Source organism: Rhinatrema bivittatum, chromosome 16 (genome assembly GCF_901001135.1).
Source record: "Rhinatrema bivittatum chromosome 16, aRhiBiv1.1, whole genome shotgun sequence".
NCBI classification, from domain to species: domain Eukaryota; kingdom Metazoa; phylum Chordata; class Amphibia; order Gymnophiona; family Rhinatrematidae; genus Rhinatrema; species Rhinatrema bivittatum.
Genome location: NC_042630.1, coordinates 225,852 through 231,851, shown reverse-complemented (window position 1 = coordinate 231,851; position 6,000 = coordinate 225,852). Strand labels below are relative to the sequence as shown.

General features: G+C 43.1%; 1 protein-coding gene across 1 annotated transcript in view; it reads left to right on the top strand.

The window, feature by feature from the left end:
* Nucleotides 1-3,755: 3,755 nt before the first annotated feature.
* PLEKHG6 (pleckstrin homology and RhoGEF domain containing G6) overlaps nucleotides 3,756-6,000 on the top strand; it is a 54,491-nt gene continuing 52,246 nt past the window's right edge. The window contains exon 1 of the mRNA XM_029580822.1: nucleotides 3,756-3,991. The gene's annotated coding sequence lies outside the window, so the exon portion shown is untranslated. The remainder of the gene's footprint in view (nucleotides 3,992-6,000) is intronic.

The following is a 6,000-nucleotide window of genomic DNA, read 5'->3' as shown; positions in this document are numbered from 1 at the left end:
GAGAATGCCTAAGACAGAGATACAGTCAAAGTCAGAGCGTGTACAACAGAGAGTGTCAGAGTATGGGTGTGTACAGGAGAGAGTGTCAGAGTCAGGGTGTGTGCATAAGAGAACATGTCAGAGTCAGGGTGTGTACAGGAGAGAGTGTCAGAGTCAGGGTGTGTGCATAAGAGAATGTGTCAGAGTCCTCGAATGTGCGTGAGAGAGAATAGTTTAGCTGCTGTGGCTGCTGTGTTAGTCCACTTGAATGCACAATAATAAAGGTTAACAAATTTAATTTTAAAATGATAGATAAAGTGCTATCTTTAGATTGGACTAACAATACATTTCTTGACTAGTTTTCAAGAGCTTATATTCTTCACCAGGTCAGAATTAAAATGAGCAAAAAATGATATTTCCTGGTTATGTCATCTTTTGATCATTTCAATTTTGACCTGGGGAACAGTATTAGCTCTCAAAGAATGTAAAATAAAGTATTAAGTTAGTCCAATAAAAAGTTATCAACATATCTTTTTTTTTTTTATTTGTTAACTTTTTCCCATGAAACAGAGTTTATGAATAAGGATGTGTATATGAGAGAGCATCACAGTTGGGGACTTTACATGAGAGTGCCAAAGTCAGGGAACTGTGCATTAAAGAGTGTCAGAGTATGAGAGTGAGTGAGTCAGAGTCAGGGTGTGTATAAGGAAAGAAAGTCAGTCAGGGTATGTGAATAAGAGAGTGTCAGGTTCACTCTGTGAGCTTGAGAAACAGAGTGCCAGGGTGTGCATAAAGAGAGAATGTCCAGAGTCAGAGTGTGTATATGAGAGAGAGTGTCAGAGTGTGAGTGTGCATAAGGAGATAGTGTGAGGGTGTCATTATGAGAGAGTTCCAGAGTGAGGTTGTGTGTATGAGAGAGAGAGTATCGGAGTCAAGCTGTGTATATAGGGAGAAAGGGTCCAGGCTGAGCAGCTGGTAGGGTTGGTGTCAGGTAATTTCAAAGGCCATGAAAGAGAAACTGAACTCAGATATCAGGAGATTGTGATAATACTGATGCACAGTAGCAGGTCCTTTTCTGGCTATTAATGCCCCATCTGGAAACAAAAGTAAAGCCGACGGTAGACAGACAGAGGCATTACTTGTCAGTGACTACCCTGCTCAGAGGGACTTACTGAGAATGCAGAACAGTGTGTGCAAATGATGTAATTGCTGCTTTATGATATTTTTTCCTGTTTTTATTTCTCATATGGTTTTTTTTAACTAAAGTGAGGACGCAAACATTTTAAGAATAGCTAGTGAGTCAACAGCATTCGGAAAGGATTAATAGCCTGTTCTACAATCAATCAGAGCACTCCCAATCTAGCTGGATGCTTTATTTAGCCTCTAATTACTTAATAATCTCCCCATGAATGATTACTTCTAAGGTGATATGGGTACAGCCTGCCTGTGACTTGTATTGAGGATCTTCAACCGTCATATCATTAAAAATATTGTACAATCTTTTTATTGACCGGCACTGTCATTCTGGCAACTTTGGGCAATCAGAGAAAAATCTTCACAGGCTAAGTATTTTATGATTTTGATTGTATTGTTATTTTAATTATGGATGTTGTATTGTAAACCACCTAGAAGGTCAGGTTCCTGCCCAATTCGCGGTATATAAAAACTTTTAAATAAATAAATATCATTTATTATCCCTAACAAGTCCCATCCCCACTGTGTGTATCATTTACACCCCCTAAGCTACCTTCTGCATACATGGGGGCAATACCTGGCTGCCCACAGTGGGAGAAAGATTACATGCCTCCCACGGGGGTTGGAGGAGAAGCTGGTGAAGTAAATTTTAAAACTACTGCAGTGTTTGCAACTGAGGCAAGAGGTGCAGGCAGTAAACACAATCCAATGTGTGAGTCTGCATTGTGTAGGCTAATTAGTCAGGAAACGATTGTAAAAACCAGTCTGTAGGGGACTGGGCACAAGACCTGACAGGTTCCAGGTAAGTTTGGTCACATTAATATTCCAATCTCTGTTAAACATGTCCTGCTGCCGTTATTGCCTATGCATTGCAATTTGTTCCTCCTTCTAATCACACACATTAAAAGTGCTGCCACAGTAAATCTGTAGTAGGTGTATTCTCTTATCACACACACTCGGGACGCTGTCAGTGTAAATCTGTAGCAGGTGTATTCTCTAATCACACACACTCGGTACGCTGTCAGTCTAAATCTGTAGCAGGCGTATTCTCTTATCAAAAACACACTCGGGACGCTGTCAGTGTAAATCTGTAGCAGGTGTATTCTCTTATCACACACACTCGGGACGCTGTCAGTGTAAATCTGTAGCAGGTGTATTCTCTTATCAAACACATTCAAGAAGCTGCCACTGTAAATCTTTAGCAAGTGCAGTCTCTTATCGCACCCACATGGGAATCTGCCAATGTAAATCTATAGCATGTGTGTTTTCTTATCACACAGTTCCAGGTTGCTGCCAGTGTATTCCCTTATTACACAGGCTCATATTTCTCTCAGTGTATACAGTAGCAGGTGTATTTTCTTATCACACAGGCTCAGGTTGCTGTCAGTGTATTCCCTTATCACACAGGCTCAGATTTCTCTCAGTGTATAAAGTAGCAGGTGTATTTTCTTCTCACACAGGCTCAGCTTGCTGTCAGTGTATTCCATTATTGCACAGGCTTAGAGTTCTCTCAGTATGTACTGAAGCAGGTATATTTCTTATCACACAGGTTCAGATTGCTATCAGTGTATACTGTAGCACATGTATTTTCTTATCACACAGGTTCAGATTGCTGTCCATGTATTACCTTATCTCACGGGCTTTGAGTTCTCTCAATGTGTACTGAAGCAGGAATATTTCTTATCACACAGGTTCAGATTGCTGTCAGTGTATACTGTAGCACATGTATTTTCTTATCACACAGGTTCAGATTGCTGTCCATGTATTACCTTATCTCACGGGCTTTGAGTTCTCTCAATGTGTACTGAAGCAGGAATATTTCTTATCACACAGGTTCAGATTGCTGTCAGTGTATACTGTAGCACATGCATTTTCTTATCACACAGGTTCAGATTGCTGTCCATGTATTCCCTTATCACACAGGCTTAGAGTTCTCTCATTGTGTGCCGAAGCAGGTATATTTCTTATCACACAGGCTCAGATTTCTCTCGGTGTATACTGTAGCACATGTATTCCCTTATCACACAGGCTCAGATTTCTCTCAGTCTGTACTGAAGTAGGTATATTTCTTATCACACAGGTTCAGATTGCTGTCAGTGTATACTGTAGCACATGTATTTTCTTATCACACAGGTTCAGATTGCTGTCCATGTATTCCCTTATCGCACAGGCTTACAGTTCTCTCAGTGTGTACTGAAGCAGGTATATTTCTTATCACACAGGTTCAGATTGCTGTCAGCGTATTCTCTTATCGCACAGGCTCAGATTTCTTTCAATGTATAATGTTTTTTCTTGTCACACAGGTTTACATTGCTGTCAGTGTATTCCCCTATTTCACAGGCTCAGATTTCTCTCATATATACTGTAGCACATGTATATTCTTACCACACTGTTTATTCTGTGTATTTCTGGTTGTGGTGCATTTTCTTATTACATGGGCTTCCAGTTCAGTCGTCATATTCCTGTAGCTGGTGTATTCTCCTACCTCATAAGTCTTTCCCAGTTCAAAGTATGTTTGTCACACTCCCAGCTCTCTTCCGGTTCTTTGTGGTGTATATACTGCTTATTACAGACTGTGTGTCAGAGGTAAGGTGATTGATGACAGCCAAAGAACCTCAGCTAGATCAATTCCTGAGACTAACCAAACAAGGTGGGAGTGACTGACTTCCAGTGAACACTCCCTGTCAAGCTACTGCAGCACACAAAGGTTTGGTGAGTCCTTCAGAGAAGAAGGAAGGGAGAGAGAGAATATTTAGCAACAGGGAAGCTTTGGGGCACAGATTGAGGGGAAAAGGAAAGGAGTTGTCAGCCTTCTCTGGTAAGTACAAGAACTTCTTCCTGCTTCCGTACTCTGGCTTTTTCTTAATCCCTCAGTGAGGGAAATACGAGGTTATTCCATCGGTGTATAATCTTCATAGTGAAATGTGTGTATTACAGAAATGGAAGAGTCTTTACGAATATCTTATGAAACTACAAGACTGAAAGCTTTATCCTACTTTAAATGCTCTGTTATTGGGACTGTGAGCACTACAGCTGCCCCAGGTTATAAAGCACAGCAAATTTGGGAAAAATTGTATTCCCTATGCAAAATATTATATAACATGAAACAAAGCACTTTGCAGATATCCAGGATATATAGGATGAACGATTTAATTTAGCACAAATTCTAAAGCAGCAGTGACGTTGATCATTGCGGGTATGTGCAGCTCTGTGTACAACTGTATAGTTCCCAGCTTTATTACAGCGGGTGCACGCACTTCTGCATACAGATATTTATAATTCTGATTTCCATTTTTGGGGGCAATTTTCAAACTGTCTGTATTAGAACAAAGACTGTGCCTACTTTTTACCCGAGATTATGCACCAAAGTGAGACCTCATTTGGTGCATTGAGTACAATTCTGGAGACCGCACCTCCAAAAGGATATAAACAGGATGGAGTCGCTCCAGAGGGCGGCTACTAAAATGGTCAGTGGTCTTCATCCTAGAGCATATGGTGATAGAAGCATATAAACAAGTACACCCTAGAGGAAAGGTGAGATGGGGAGATATGGATACATTCAAATATCTCAGAGGTTTCCATGCACAGGAGCTGAGCCTCGTTCAATGGAAAGGAGGCTCTACAAAGAGGGGTCATGGGATGAGGTGAAAGGGAGTAATCTTAGGAAATATTTCTATACAGAGAGGGTGATGGATGCATGGAACAGCCTCCCATTGAAGGTAGTGTGGACAAGGACATAAGAATATAAGAAAGCATGTGATATGTAATGATTGGCCACTCGTGGGATGACCCCACAAATGGCCTATCTCACCCCAAATGCCAGAAATTAAGCATGTGGCCAGGATGCTGCTGTCCTGCCAGCCTGGACAACACCACCCCTTCCCTTAGGCTCATGCATGCACACCCTGGCCCTGCCTCAGATACCAGAGGCATGGCACTAACTGATGATGTCAGCACCGCAGGGTATTTAAACCCCAGCTGGGCTTCCAGCTGGTAGCTCAGCAACACTTCCTCCTGCTGTGCCTTTGCTTGCTGTGTGTGTTGCTTCATTCCTGCTCCTGCTCCTGTTGCTGCTCCAGCCTGCCTTGCCTCCATTCTAGTCCAGCCCATATTATCCATCTCTCCGTTTGCTTCTTGGACTGTCTCATGCATCAGACCCTCTGCCTGGATACTGATGCTGCATGAACATCACCTGCCCTGATCTCTTGTCTTAATACTGTCACTGTCTGATCTTCATCTACCCAGATCTCCTGCCTGGATACTGATGCTGCCTTGACTGTGCCTTGCTTATGCACTCAGCCTGCCTGCACTCCTTGGGACTCTCGCCTAAGTCCTGCCAGCCTCAGAACCCAGAGACTCAACCAGCATGGGAAGAGGCTGGTACAGGTGAAGCCCCGCTTCAGTCACACTCCTAGCGAGTCTGTCTCCTGTCTTAGGGTGCCCACCGGGATTTCCAGTAGGTCAGCACCAATCCCATCACAGCTGAAGGGCTCACACACTGTCAGGCCGATACAGTAAAATTGTCGGGAGAGCCGGCACTCTGAGGCAAACGCCTGCTCTCCCAACGCACGCCCAAGCCACTCTTCTGGGCATGCGATCCAGTATTTAAATGAGGACCTGTGGTAAAAAGAGGCGCTAGGGACACTAGTGTGTACCTAGTGCCTCCTTTTTAACAGGAGCGGCGGCTGTCAGCGGGTTTGACAGCCGATGCTCAATTTTGCCGGCGTCAGTTCTCAAACCCGCTGACAGCCACGGTTCGGAAAACGGATGCTGGCAAAATTGAGCGTCCGTCTTCTGACCAGCAGGCCGATTTAAAAATTTTTTTTT